Raw genomic sequence first — 16,201 nt, forward strand, 5'->3', positions numbered from 1 at the left:
GCTTAGTGACATCAGGCAAGCCTAAGGCTGGTGTTGACAACAAAGCAGCCTTAACTTGATCAAAGGACTTCTGTAGTTTCTGTGTCTATTGAAAGGCCTGATTGTTTTTAGTTATCTCATAAAGGGGCCTCACAAGTTCCTCGAACCCGGGTATCCCTAAGCGGCAGAAGCCAGCCGATCCTAGGAATTTTTTAACTTTTTGAGGAGAGTCTGGTGTAGGTATTTTAAGAACTGTCTCTTTTCTAGCACCGGATAGCCATCTTTGTCTCTTTTTAAGTATGTACCCCAGGTAGCTTATCTCGGGTTTGCAGATTTGGGCCTTTTTGGCAGACGCCCAGTATCCCAGTTTCCCTATAACCGTTAAGAGTTTCTTGGTTCCATCTAGGCAGTCCTCCTGTGTCTCAGCTGTTATGAGGAGATCATCTACATATTGTAATAGAGTTAATTGGGGGCTTTGGAGGCGGAACTCACCCAGGTCTTCATGCAGGGCCTCGGCGAAGATGGTGGGAGAATTTTTGAACCCCTGAGGTAATCGGGTCCAGGTCAGTTGTCCATTGAGGCCTTGATCTGGGTCACTCCATTCAAATGCAAAGATATGCTGGCTTTTGGGTGCCAGTGGAAGACTAAAGAAGGCATCTTTGAGGTCTAAGACCATGTACCACTGATGGCTCGGGGGAAGTGCGCTCAGAAGGGTGTATGGATTAGGCACCATGGGGTGGATATCTATGACCCTCCTGTATACCTCACAGAGATCCTGCACTGGTCGATAGTCATTTGAGTGGGGTTTCCACACTGGCAGCAAAGGAGTGTTCCAGGCCGATTGACAGGGCCTTAGAATACCCTGAGCAAGTAATCTCCTGATGTGCGGAGTTATTCTCTGTCGGGCTTCTAAGGACATAGGGTACTGGCTGACACAGACAGGGTCCGCTCCTGGCTTTAGTTCTATATATATGGGTGATCTGCGTACAGCCAGCCCCGTGCCCCCAGTTTCAGCCCAGGCTTGTGGGAACATTGTAAGCCATTTGTCCATCTCAGAGTTTGGTGGAGATGGCCCTTGGTGTAACCGGTATTTATCTTCTATGTTTACAGTCAGCACTTGGATCAGTTTGTCTTTTTGATTAAGAACCTCTGTACCCCCTGGTTGGAAGTGAATTTCGGCTCCCAACTTAGTGAGCAAATCTCTCCCGAGTAATGGATACGGACAATCGGGAATGATCATGAACGAGTGGGTTACCCGGCCCATTTTCAAGTCTACCGTTCTTCAGGTAGTCCATGAATATTTTTTTATACCTGTGGCTCCTTGTACCCAGGAAGTTTTGTCAGAGACATGGCCATGAGGTTCAAGTAGAACCGAATGTTGAGCTCCTGTATCCACTAGGAACTCGACAGGTTTTCCCTCCACTTTTAGGGTTACCCTGGGCTTGGGGAGGGGTGCCGAACCCCTCCCCTCTAGTGACTCAGTTTGTCCATAGCCAGGATGGGGGCCTTGGGGTGGCTTTTTGGCCTTTTGGGGCATTCTCTGGACCAGTGGCCTTTCTCTTTACAATAAGCACACTGATTTTTTTCCAACTGGGGGCGATTCCTGTGTTTTTCCTTACCTTGTCCTTCTGTCGCAATCTTTTTCAGACAACGTTCACATTTCTTTGGCTCTCCCACAGTGGTGGCAAGAAGGATCCAAGCTAGGTTTCTAGTTTGTTGGTCACTAGCTTTTGCCTGTCTTTCTTCCGCAGTCTCTCTATTGTTATATACTCTTTCTGCCACTGCCACTAAGTCCTGAATAGTCTTTTCTCCTAACCTGTCTACTTTCTGTAACTTTTTCCTAATATCTGGCACCGCCTGGTTGACAAAATGAATAATAACAGCTGCCTTAGTCTCGGCGGCCTCTGGATCCATGGGAGTATATCTACGGAAGGCCTCTAGGATTTTTTCCAAAAAAGCCACCGGACTTTCATCTTTACCCTGTTGAACATCTCCTACTTTGGCCAAATTAGTGGGCTTAGAGCCGCTGCTTTTAGACTTCCCAACAGAGTCTGGCGATAGACCCGGAGTCTCTCCTTACCTTCTGCCATGTTGAAGTCCCAGTCGGGCTGGGACAAAGGAAAAGAAGTGTTGATAGTGTCAACATTGAGGGTGGGTTGACCACTGTCTCCAGGAACCAATTTCCTGGCCTCGTTCTGAATCCTTTTACATTCCTCCACCGTGAACAGGATCTGGAGGAGCTGTTGACAGTCATCCCAGGTGGGCTGGTGGGTGAACAAAACAGTCTCTAACAGTTGAATTAGATACCTGAGATTGTCAGAAAACTTGGCATGTTGTGTGCGCCAATTATAAAGGTCACTAGTGGCAAAGGGCCAATACTGGAGAGGCTGATTGCCATACTCACCAGGGGGTCCAGTCGCCCTCAACAGGAGGACAGTGGAATCTGTCAGCCCCACCACCAGCAAGGCTGCTCGGTGGCTGCGGGTGTTTTGGGTGGGGCCATCCCCTCTAGCAATGCCTGCCGGGGTATTTTCTCCCCAGCTATCGTCAGGGCTCTTCTTTCTGCAGCCCCCGCCATGGCCGCCACCAGTGCCGCTGCAGCCGAGGCCACCGGCGCCGCGGGGGCTGTTCCCTGCGCCCCCTCCAGGGGCGGAGGGAGTGGAGGAGCGGGGTGCGGGTGGTAGGGAGGGGGAAAAAGGAGATCTTCCTCAGTTCCTCCTTGGAGAACTGGATATAGCGGCACCGTGGCTTTGGTGTCGATTTCTCTTCTTTGGCAGTCTCCTCTGGTGGTTTTCTCATGCACCGCTAGGACTGCCGCAGGAGGCTGTTTCTGTAGAGGCAAAAAGGGCTTGATCCAAGAGGGAGGGTTCTGCACCAGGTCTTCCCAGGTAACGATGTATGGCTCCTGGTCAGAGTGTCCCGTTCGGGGACAAAAAACAATTTCTCTAACTCTTTTGACTGTTTCTAGGTCAAATGTAACCTCTGGTGGCCAGTTTACCTTAAAAGTTGGCCATTCTGATCTGCAAAGGGTGATTAACTTTCTCTTTTTAATTTCTAAATTCAAATTATGCGCTCGCTTTCTAATTTCCCCGAAACGACCTGTTAACAAGGAAAGGGGGGGTAGTCACAGTCTGTCCCATCGTCTCAGTCCAAGTCAACACAGTAGACAAACAGACACAACAGAAAAGCTAAAAAGCATGGGATGGCGGCCTCACGCCGTAGCGCGGGAGCGACCCGCACCGTCCCCCTAGGAGTCCCACAGACTCATACTCACAGGGCACTTTGCCCCCTCCTGAAGGATCCCGGAACGTCTTCCAGGATCCCGGGTGGGCGGCCCTCGCGGCGCGTCGGCCTAGACCGTTTGCCGACCTTCCCAGAAAATGGGCCCCAGACTTTACAAACACAGAAACACCAGCCAGTGTCAACCCTCCGGTACGGGAATCCTGAGGGTCTTGGGGATCCCGGACGAGCCCCCAAATGTTGTGCCCAGATCGCGAAGTCCCCAAAGACCATCAAGGAGCCGATTCCGATGTAAACACATGAGAGTTGTTTATTCAAGCTCGAGCAGGGGCACTCAATCGTCACCGACGCAGCGGATCAGGATTGAGAGCCCCGAATTCCAAATCAGCAGGGTTTTTATTGTGGCTACTGCAAGGTTTGGGGATGTTCCATTTAGCAGTTACATGATTGGTTGATATTTAGCAAGCAATGGGGGGTTGAGGGGTGGCTGCATGTAGAGTTTATGGGAAAAAGGAACAATCAGCACATTGACAGAGTGTTCTATAGATAATGGGCCCGGGAGCATCTGTTTTCTGGGCAGACAGAGGATTGAGTTAGGAGCTGTGTCTTTTTATCTGTTGTCCCACAACAAGGACATTTTATCATTATTTTATGGGCACAAAGGAGACTAGGGGAATAGTTGACTTCAGTGAAGTGGAATTTATGTCAAGGCCACCTCACTGTCTTATTTTAAGATTGAGTCAAACTTTAAAATGGAGTTAGTTAGGTCTCACACACTGTATAATCTCAGAACCTGCATCTACAGGCAAGTGTGAGGATGAGAGAGTGAGATATGCTGCATGGTTCTTAACAGAGTTTGTGTGTTTCTTACAACAGTGACACTCTCTACAGAAGCACAAGCATCTAAATCAGGATTCACACCTGCCTTACCTACTTTTCTCTTGTTGCTGAGACAAAATACCTGACACCCAAAGTTAAAGGGAGGAAAGGTTGATTTAGTTTACAGTTTGTAGAGGTTTCAATCCATAACTGGCTGGCTCCAAGGCAAGGTGGATGGCAGACAGGCATCGTAGAAGAGAGACAACATGGCACACACAAGGTAGCAAAGGCAACAAGGGGCCTTGGCAGCTTTTTTCTGCACCTTTTATACTCTATCTAGGCTACTGGGACTAGGGTGGTGCCAAATTGATCAGTGGGCTGATGTAGTAATCACACACCCTTAATCCAGCATTGTACATCAATCACACACTCTAGATCCAGTCACCTCTGAAAAAGACTGCGTGAGGCTTTGGGGGCACGTCTAGACACAGCCACAGCAACACCAGTGTGTTGTAGTGCTCTAATCCTCCAGGCCTGTCCACATGTCACTCTCTGTCCTAGTGATGCCCTCAGGGCCTGGAACTCAGTCCTGGACCACACTGCATTTAGCTGCCATGTCTGTTTAGAATCCTTGATTCTGGAACAGCTCCTCAGTCTTCCATAGACTTTTATAACATTGACACTCTTGAAGATTACAGACTAGGTACATTGTAGAATGACCCTCAACTGTAGTTAGGCTATTTCTTCATTATTAAATTCAGGTTGCTCATCTTTGTTGGAATACCCAAGAAATGATGCCATATTCTTTTCATTACATCTTTAGGTAGAATACAATTTTTCTTTGTTCTCTACTATTCACATTAACTTTAATGTCTGAGTTAGGGTGGTATCTGCTCACAGTATAATTACTCTGTCCCCCTTTGTCACCAATATGTATTTTTTGGGAGAAGTACTTTAGAATGATGTGGATATTCCATTTCCAAGCAAACTTTCATCTACAAATTTTAGCATTCATTGATTGTTGGGAGCAATGCTACATAATTTTAGGGAAAAATCATTTGGTTAGCCTAGTTCTCCTGACTACAACCCAGCTATGGAATTCTGAGACATAATTGCATTTTGGCCTCGGGTCACAACTGAGATCTCAATGATCCGGTGATGCTGTCTGTGATTCTCCAGGACAAGAAACATCCTGGGACCTGAAAACATCCTGGGAGCAACAAACATCTACTCAGTTCCTCCTTGTTCTTGGATTGTTACATCTTATTTACGCAGGATGTACTGAACTCTCTGCAAGTCATTTGTTACACTTTGTTTCTCCTGATGTACTGAGTACTGAATAAAAGGTGCAGTAAGCTGGGGGCTTTGGTCTTTGCCGCCCAGAGCAGCACTGATCAGACCCAAAGCTCAGCTTGTTCGCAGTCTGATTTGTCCACCTTTCCTGTAATTTGCCGTGTGCTGCTGTGGCTCGCAGGAGACTAGGACTTGCTGCAGAGGTTCTGGTAACGTCCCCTTTCCCTGTTCCCTACAATTGATGACTTTTCCTAAATCAAGTTCAGATGGTCCTGTGAGACCTAACTAACTCCATTTTAAAGTTTGACTCCATCTTAAATATAAGACAGTAAAGTGGCCTTGACATAAATTCCACTTCACTGAAGTCAACTATTCCCCTAGTCTCCTTTGTGCCCATAAAATAATGATAAAATGTCCTTGCTGTGGGACAACAGATAAAAAAAGAGACACAGCTCCTAACTCAATCCTCTGTCTGCCCAGAAAACAGATGCTCCCGGGCCCATTATCTATAGAACATTCTGTCAATGTGCTGATTGTTCCTTTTTCCCATAAACTCTACATGCAGCCACCCCTCAACCCCCCATGCTTGCTAAATATCAACCAATCATGTAACTGCTAAATGGAACATCCCCAAACCTTGTGGTAGCCACAATAAAAACCCTGCTGATTTGGAATTTGGGGCTCTCAATCCTGATCCGTTGCATCGGTGATGGTTGAGTGCCCCTGCTTGAGCTTGAATAAACGACCCTCGTGTGTTTACATCGGAAACGGCTCCTTGGTGGTCTTTGGGGACTTCGCGATCTGGGCACAACCGTCCTTCATTTACACCTAGATGAGCCCATAAGTTGAAAATATAATTAAATGCATTTAATATACCTAGCCTACAGAACATCATAGCTTAGTCTGGCCTACTTTAAATGTGGTCAGAACACTTAACATTAGCCTGCAGTTGACCAAAATCATCTGACACAAAACCTACTTTATAACAAACTGGTAAATATCTAGTATAATTTATTGAATACCACAAGCAAAAAGAATGTTTTTATGTATGATACTTATTTACCATCATAAAGTAGAAACATCAAAGTTGAACCATCATTAAATCAAGGATAGTCTGTTTTTCCAAGGTAGTTACCAAATAGTGATCATTTTGGTTCTCTTATTCTGTCTAAATTGACTAGTTAGGACTCCTACAGGAAGGAATAGGTTTCTCTTATCCCCATTTATTCATTTATGTATGCATGTACTCTGTATGTACTCATGGATTCAAATATTATTTAATGGGTTCTATTCCAATATTATGACTATTTTGATGTTTATATTGACCAAGATTTGGCCAGTGGGAGACCTTCAAGCTGGCTCTTATTCAATTCTGACATGGTGGGCCATTCTTTGCACTTCTTTGTTTTGTGCCACAACATATTCCAGGTTCATCTTGCATTCCTTCCTTGGTATTATGTATTTTATTTATTTATTTGGTACCGGGGGTGGAACTCAGGTCCTTGCGCTTGCGAGGCAGGCGGCAGAACCACTAAGCTAAATCCCTGGCCTGGGGTTACCTATTTTAAAAGAGCAGGGGCTTATTATCCAGCAGAGGGTCACTCCACAATCTCTGTTCCTCTGACTCCCCAAACCTAGAAAGTCACTTCACAGGAATTAAGAGGCTGCACTCTGAGGTCTGACTATTGAGAGTTCAAATCTCACCACTTACTGTCAGTGCTGCTTTCAGCAAGTCTATAAGCTTTCCTATAAAATGGGCATAAATGGACATGATGGTGCATATCTATAATGCCATCGCTCTGGAAGGCTGAGGTAAAAGGATTGTGAGTGGAACCAAGCCTGGGCGACTTAGTGACTCACTGAGAACTTGTCTCAAAATAAAAAATAAAAAAGGGCTGTAGACGTAGCTTAATACAAAGGCCCAGGGTTCAGTCCCCAGTACTGCAAAAAATAAAATATAAGAAAATAAAATGGGCATAGCAGTGCTACAGCCTCATAAGGGACAAAATGAAGGAAACCTTTCTTAATGGTGAGTAGAACTCATGGAACACAGTTGGCTACATTCTTCTCAGATTCCCCCAGCACCAGCATATGGTCAATGGTCTACAAAATTGACACGGGATTCCTAGATCTTCCAGAGGATAAAGAGCTGAGCTAGGGACCCAATTTGATGGAACTCACTTATGGTGCAAATTTACCTGAGTTCCCACCTCATTCCTTCCAACAGGACTCAGCATTGATTCCCTGTCATTGAACAGCTCATCTATTGGTAGGGAATGAAGGACATTTGTAAGAATGAGACATGTGTGCAGTTGAGGTTTCTTTTTGGTACTGGGGATTGAACTCAGGACCTTGCACTTGCAAGGCAGGTGCAGTGCCGCTGAGCTAAATCCCTGGCCTGTGCAGTTGAGGTTTTATTTCCCCTTGGGGGTATTGATTTTAGAGATGCAGTCCGCAAGGAGTAAGTGCTGCAGATTAAGTGCCCATCTTGCAGTATGGTTCAATAATTGCTAAGCACTGCCATGGTCCACTCTTCAAGTGGAAGAATGGGTTTCGGAAGTGCTGTACTCCAGAGTATTCTTGGGGATTTGTGGTGCAGGTGAGGATGATATAGACCTGGTCATGCAGACTCATATGTTGCTTCAGAGAACTAGGATCTGACTTTCTTATCTGAACTCTTGTTGCATAATAGATGCACAGTAAATGCTAAATGCATCCATATTCTTCATTCAACCTTGCTCTCCCCTCCTTTGCCTCATTTTCTTATTTTTAGGCATGATCTGATCTCCTAGTCATTCTGGTTCAAACCACCTTCTTCATCTACTCTGTCCTTTTCACTCTTACGTCTGTGGTCCCTCACACCCATGGCTACATCGTAACTTCTACTGCAGTCATCTAGGGTCTCCATTACCTTGGGCCTAGACTTCTCGCTGGATCGATGCTGGTCTGCAGCATGACCCAACCCTTTCCCATACTGCATTCCAGACCCTTCTGTGAGTCCACTGCCTGCTGATATCCATGCCAGCTCCTCAACCTAGCATTCAAAGCCCATGTCTCCTAGCCCTGCAGGTAGTGCCATCCCTAGGTAGAACTCAGACCCACACTTTTAACTTGCTTGCTCCAAGGAATCCTGCTTCTCTGCAGGATATTAATAGACCATCCCCATTGTCTTTTGATATCCCATCCAGCCTTTTCCTTGACACTTATTGGTAACTTTATATTCAAAGTTGGACAACATATGTAGCTGACACCCCTGCCCAGTTTACTACCAGGCTATAAGTGGCACAGGCTTCTTGCTTCCCCATAATTTGGCTGTATTATATTAGGAGACTGACCAAAGCCTACATGACTCATATGGGCATGTCAGATGGCAGGGCGGGGCAAGAAAAGCTCCTCTGCCCATGGCTGCCTCGGAGACCTAAATCCTGGTCTGTGAGGCAGCAGCAGACTGAGATAAAATCCAGCTGAGGTCAGTGTGACTCTAACAAAATTTCTTTCCCTGAATTATGGCCTCCTTCATTGACCTGATGGGTTCCTGGTTAACTATGACCCAGTCTTGGTCTCCTCTTGTCTCTTCTGTAACAAAGCATTGCCTTCCTTTTTAAAAAATAAATATAATTTTAATAGTATAGGTCAACAGAGGAAAAGAAATAAGAAGCCAAGATTTGATTTTCATCTTTATCACTATTTCTAGGGTCCCTCTAAGTTGATGTAAACTTCTTACAATTTCCAAGGAAATTCCTATTCCACTCCTATTTTATCATAAATAAATTGAATGGTTTCCCTGTTTGTATGATAAAACAGGAAAGACATTTGGAATGGAAAAGGTACTCCATTTGTGATCAATGCCACACAAAATCACATTCCCATCAGAAAACACAAACATCAACATCACAAAACTAAAAATACATGGGAGGTCAATACCATTCAATAAATATGCAAGCTACTTCAGTCTCCCCCAAAAGGAACAATACTTCAAAAAGCCATAAAGAAAACCCCTGTCCATTTCCAAATAACCCAAATAGAAGAGACAGCAAGATGCTATGTGTGGTATTTTACCCCCTCCCCTGGCCCTTCACTACTTAGAAAACTGCCTGCTCTCCACAGAGACTGAAAATGGGCCTCATTTCTTCTGGGGTGGGAGCAGTCAGTGACCCAGTTGTGCAATATCTCGTTTCTCAAGGACCCTGACTCTACACCTAGTTCTGCTTCCAAAGCCTCTTCATATAGTTCTGGGTAAGACTTGGGATCTGTTCCATTAAGATGGGACATATGAACCTAGGAGTTTCATCTTGCTGGTTTCAGCGTGGGCCCTTGAACCCCACAGGAACTCATAGTGAGCAGGATCACTGTTAGGAATCTGCTGGTACATCAGGTACTCTTCCTGTACTAAATCCTCAGAAATGAATTTCCAGGTTTCCTCAAAATGAATATGCTCAGACTGAGCTAACATGTCCCATCTTTCCACTTTTTGGGTTAGATCCTCTTCAATGATACAGTTGCCCTCTATGAAGATTAGAGACAGGATGAATATAATGATGTCAATTTTGAGAATGATTCTTTCATCATCGCCATCTAGTATCCCATTATATGTAAGACCCAAAATGGGGACTAGCTCATATGTGTTGCCAGAGTGGTCCACTTCACTGATATCAATGCCAAAGCCCAGATGCACAGACTCACAGAGTTCCTGAAGGTTCAGGTGGAAGTCCTTACAGTAATCATGGGGTAGAACATGCAGCATTTCTTTCATGGTGACCTGCTCCTTCTTTTGATACTTATGGAGCAGAAATGGCACCAACTTACATAACTTGGCATTTAGGAGCACATCTTGCAGGATGTGAGAGAAGCTCGTGTCCTGTGAAGAGCTTGAACCCTCACAGGATTGACTCTTTTGACTAGAAGCCATGAGGTCTGCACGAACCTATTGTTGAGGACTCAGAAGCCTTCAAATTTCCACTGCTGGAAAATAGAGTGTTGAGCAATAGCAGTTCAGCTGCTCCAAGAATCCAAATCCAGATTTTGAAAAATCACAACTGAGAATTTTCACTGCACAGTGCAAGGCTGGCAACAGAGGCAGGAATGGGTTATTTTCAGAGTCTCAACCTGGAATGTGGCCTTCTCTCTCACCCTCAGCCTGCCTCTCTTTTAGAGCCTTGCCTTCTATAACCACTATTGCCAGATGTCTCACATATACCCTGCCCTATTTCTTCCCATGCTTATAATCACTAAATACTGGTGGTCTTGGGTTCCTTTTCTTTGTTCAGAGCAGCTCAGAAGATCCCAGATCCCAGTTTTTTCTTTGAGTCTCATTTCTGTGTCTTTTGTTCTTTCTCGTTTTGCATTGTATTGTCTTGCAGGAGGTTGAGACTCATGGGTGGGTCCCCAATAAACATATTGGTTAGTCTCACTTTTTTTTTTTTGGTACCAGGGATCGAACTCGGGGCCTTGGGCTTGTGAGGCAGGTGGTGGAACCCCACTGAGCTAAATCCCCGGCCCTTGGTCTTACTTTCTATTCAGTCTGATAACACATGACCTTTAACTAGGGTCTTTATACCATTTATAGTGATTATTTGTATGATTTAATTTAAATCTCTCATCTTGTTATTTGCTATTTGTCCTATATATTCTGCTTTCTATTTGTCCTATATATTCTGTGTTCATTTTTCCCTCTTTTTCTGACTTTTAGTCCAACTTAGTATTTTTTTTATTCTATCTCCCTTGTTATCTCTTTAGATATCCCATTTTTTAGTATTGTGGGGTTTACATCGTACAGAGTCTATATTTAACTAAGTTTATGGAAATACTATGATCAGTATTATGGGATATAGGAACCTTCAACAGAATGTTGTACAGAAATTTGTTTTCAATTTCTTGGTAATTTTTTTCCTCATGGGAGTGTTGTTTCTATTGCTATTTAAAAAGTTCACTAGTATTTTCTTCTGCCAGCACTAACTTCCTATTAATCTCACCTGTTTCCTTGTCATTCCACTTTTATCTCTAAAAGCTTGATTTGGGGTTTTATATCTCTCCATTACATGCCTATGCTTTTCTTTACCTTCTTGAACATAGAGTATTTGCCGAATAACTGCTTTTAATGTTATTCTACTAATTTTTTCACCTGATTAGTTATTCTACTAATTTTATCTGGACCTTTTTCAGCCGAATGAGTTTTCTGCTTGTTGTGGGTCTGTATTAATGAGCTCTTAGTTACTGTGATGAAATACCTGAGGCAGGCTACTTTATACAGTGAATTAGTTTATTTTGGCTCATGATTTTGGAGACTGGAAGTCTAAATATCCTGATGCCGGCTCAGGCAAAGCCTCCTTAGTGGCTGCATATTGTCTAGGGAGCCATGTATGTCCCTGTTAGTGTGTGGTCTTTCATATAGGCTGCTCAAATTCAATCACAAGACCCACCCTAGCCCTTATCTGGTCACTTCCCAAAGGCCTCATCTCTAAGCACTACAATCAAATTGAATTATCACTCCCTTATTACCATTATCACTGACTGTGTGGGATTAAACACTGCATGAATTTTGAGGGACAACCCTATTCAAACTAGGCAGGGTCACATTTCCAGTTTCTATACATGCTTGGTGATTTTTCAATTTCATTGTACATTTTATGTTAAATAAACTGACAATATGTTTCTTTATATTTTCATTAAATATTTTTAAACTTTCTTCTGAGATGCAGCTAAGTTACTAGAACACAGTTTTATACTTTTGAGGCTTGCTTTTAAACTTCTCTATGTGAGAACAGAATATCCTTTGGTCTGAGTCTAATTTGGCCTCACTAATGAGGAAATGACCTCTCAGGTAGTCTACTTAATGCCCCATGCAGAAGAGCCTTCTGCTCTGCCTAGTTATGAGTATAAACCACAGTGAGACCTGAGTTTGGAGAATTGTTCTATCCTTTTCCCCTGGCTCCTTCCCATACCTTGAGTAGCTTCCTCTCATGCATGTGCTGATCAGTACCCACTAAGATTTGAGGGAAGCCTTTAGTAGCTCTCCAGCACTCGCTCCGTAGAGTTCTACTCTCTAGTACTCTGACCTGCAAATGCCAGCTCTTCCTCAAGCTCTATAAATTCTCATGGAGACCACCAGACTCTGTTTTGCCTGGAAACTCCTACCAGAAAGTTAACTGGGCACTTCAGGGCTCCCTCACCTGTCTAAGGGATCATTGTACCATGTCTTTATTTCCCAAGAAATGAAAACTGTTATTTTATGTAACTTTGGCCCCTTTTTTCATTTGTGTAAGGTGGTGTGTGTGTGCACGTGTGTAAATCCTGTCTATGTTACTCCACCGTGGTGCAACACTCATGGGAAGTGGTGTCAGAGATAGCTCCCCTGGAGTTTTGATTTTGGAACTCTCAAAGCAGCATTAGCCAGGCCATGCCTGTGCATGTGGAAGGGAGACAGAAGGGTGGAAGAGTGTTCCTGGAAGAGGGAATAGCATTGAAAAGGCCTGGAGACAAGATGGAAAAGGGAACTGAGGGAAGTTCATGGCTAAGGGAAGTTAATGGGATGTAGAAAGTGGTGAAGACAGGGAACTGGCTAGATAGAGTACATGAAGCACATGCCATAGGAAGTAGTGACTGTTCTGTTCCTAACATTCAGTGGGCCGGCCTGAGCACCTGACATCATTATCCCATTGAGTTCTCACTAAAACCTTGAAGAATATACACAGAATATTGTACTGTTATTTTGTCAGAGAATTGACAAGTTGAAGGTCATGATGCTTTCTCTGACACAGAGCCTGGAATATGGAAGGTCCTACACACATTAGTCCAAGCACCAAGGAGTGGCTGAGGTCAGGTTTGTTGGCTGAGTGAGCAAGTGAATGGTTAACCAAACACAAGTCTTGGAGTCCTAAAGCAAAGTGGGGACAAACAGAAATAGTCATCTGATGGCACCTGCAGAATTGAAGCAGACCACTTATGCCACTTAGACAAGGCAAGGAAGCATTACAGGTTCCCAGGTGTCACTGGGCCATTTGGATCCAAGCCCCCAACCCCTGTTTCTCCTTGCCCTCATCACAGAACATCCATGCCTATGATATGTGTCACAGATACTGCTCCCTATCCTATCATCTTGTCATTGGCCATGTTGTTACCATGATACCTCCCGAAGAGGTACCCAGTGACCCATATTGCAACTTCTCTTAGTGCTGGCTTTGGGATCCACACCTATCCCAGAAGAGACTAAAAGTTCAAGTTCCCAAGCTGTCTGAATCACTCTGAGGGGTGGAGCCTGGGAAGATTTAGAAATCCATAGATTGCAGATTTGAATGATCTTCTCGGATGACTTTCAAAGTAGAGAAAGTATGAGAACTGGCAAAGCACATGAAATCTCAACATATAGCCTGCATCTCTCAGACATCTGAGCAAGTTGTAATGATGACTACATTTTTTTTTGTATTAAATTCTTTTACTGGTACATTGTAGGTATACAACACAATTACATTTCTCATTGGGAATTGTACCTTTACATAATACATCTTGGTTCTTATTTTTTCCCCATTCCTAGCCCTCCCTTCACCCCCTCCACCCTTCCCTATTTACAAAGACTTTATTTCCATTTTTTCCATTTCTCATCATTTTTCCTTTCCCTTCTTTCCTTTCCCCTGCCCCTCCCACTACCCCTACCCCTTTGGACCTTTTCTTCCTATTTTACATTTTTGATTATTCATTCTAATAATTGGTACATTTTAGGTATACAATATAATGACATTCATCATTGGAAATTTGCACCTTGACATAGTCTCTCTTGGTTCTTATTTTTCACCCTTGCACAGCCCTCCCTTCAACCCCTCCAGTCCTCCCTATTTACAAAGATTTTGTTCCTATTTTTCGATTTTCTCATATTAATCCCATTTCCTTCTATCCTTTCCCCTAGCCCTCCCACTTCCTTCCCCTTTGCCCCTTTTCTTCCTATTTCACATTACCTATTATACATTTAGTCCTTATTTACACTTTCAGTTTCTCACACTAGAGAAATTATTCAGTATTTACACATGTGTGTCCTATTTATTTCACTTAAGAGTATTGCCTCAATGTGCATCCACTTAGCTATAAATGTCTCTAATTTCTCATTTTTTATGGCTGAGTAGTACTCCATTTTATAAAAGAACCACATTTTCTTTATCCAGTCTCCAGTTGATGGGCATTTGGGCTGTTTCCAAGTATTAGCTATCACAAACTGTCCTGCTATGAACACGGGCACACATATATCACTGTGGTATGATTCTTTTAATTCTTTGGGGAAGATTCCAAGCAGTGGAATAGTGGGGTCAAATGGGACTTCCAGTCCTGGTTTTTTGAGGTATCTCCATACTGATTTCCACAGTACTTGCACCAGTCTACACTCCCACCAGCAGTGGAGCAGGGTTTCTCTTTCCCCACAGCCCTGCCAGCATTTTTTATTGGTTAATTTCATGATAGCAACCATTCTTTCTGGAGTGAGGTGGAATCTCAGCATTGTTTTCATTTGCATCTCTAGAATGACAAGTGATGTTGAACATTTTTTCATGTATTTATTTGCTATTTCTACTTCTTTGTCTGAGAAATGTCTGTTCATTTCAGATGCCCATTTTCAGATTGGGTCTTTAAATTTGAGAGGTCTGATCTTTTAAAGTTCTTTATAGATTCGAGATAGTAGACCTTTGTCTGAGGAAGAGCAGGTGAAGATTTGTTCCCACATTGTGGGTTGTCTCTTCACACTGCCGGTGGTTTCTCTTGCTGTGCAGAAGCCTTTTAATAAGAAGAGATCCCACTTGTTGATTGTTTGTGCTAGTTCATGGGCAACTGAGGTTTTGTTCATAAAATCTTTTCCTACACTGATGTCTTCAAGGGTTCTACCTAACCTCTGTTCCAACTGGTTCAGAGTTTCTATTTTAATATTTAGATCTTTAATTCATTTTGATTTTAGTTTAGTGGATGGTGAGAGATACAGGTCTAGTTTCAATCTTTGGCAAGTTGAAACCCAATTTTTCCAGCACCATTTATTAAAGAGGCTATCTTTCCTCCAGTGAGGGTGTTTGGCTCCTTAGTCAAAGATGAGATGGCTGAGTGTGTCTGGCGTTGTTTCTGCATCTTCTAATCTGTTCCACTGGTCCTCAAGTCTGTTTCTTTGCCAGTACCATGCTGTTTTTATCACAGTAGCTTTGTAGTATAGTTGCAGGTTGGGGATTGTGATACCCCTGCCATGTCTCTGTTACCTAGAATTGCTTTTGCTATTCTGGGTCTCTTCTTGTTCCAAATGAATTTTTGGATTGTTTTCTCGAAGTCTATAAAGTATGTTGCTGGGATCTCAATTGGAATTGCATGAAATCTATATAGCAGTTTTGGAAGTATGGCCATTTTCACTCTATTAATCCTTCCTACCCAGGAGCAGGGGATGTCTGTCCATTTTCTGATATCATCTTCAATCTCTCTTTTCAGAGTGCCATAGTTTTCAGAGAAGAGGTCTTTGATGTCTTTTGTTAGGATGATTCCTAGGTATTTCAGTTTTTTGGATGCTATTGTGAAAGGAATTATTTGCCCTATTTCTCTCTCAGTGAGTCTGTCATTGGTGTAGAGGAAAGCTATTGATTTTTGTGTGTTGACCTTGTAACCAGCTACTTGACTGAATTTGGTTATTAAGTCTAGAAGACTTTTGGTGGAGTTCTTGGGGTCTTCTATATAGAGTATCATGTCACCTGCAAATAATGACAATTTGACTTCTTCATTTCCTATCTTTATTCCTTTTATATCTTTCTCTTGTCTAATTTCCATGGCTAATGTTTCCAGAACTATATTGAACAAGAGTGGTGATAGTGGACATCCTTGTCTTGTTCCTGATTTTAATGTGAAGGATTTCAGTTTTTGA

The 16,201-nt window shown here is 43.3% G+C and overlaps 1 pseudogene; it reads right to left on the bottom strand.

The window, feature by feature from the left end:
- Positions 1–9,041: 9,041 nt before the first annotated feature.
- Positions 9,042–10,418, bottom strand: LOC147830513 (melanoma-associated antigen 10-like; annotated as a pseudogene).
- Positions 10,419–16,201: the final 5,783 nt, after the last annotated feature.

Source organism: Heterocephalus glaber, unplaced genomic scaffold (assembly GCF_053883595.1).
Source record: "Heterocephalus glaber isolate CG9 unplaced genomic scaffold, H.glaber_assembly_v1.0 deba00000122, whole genome shotgun sequence".
NCBI lineage: Eukaryota > Metazoa > Chordata > Mammalia > Rodentia > Bathyergidae > Heterocephalus > Heterocephalus glaber.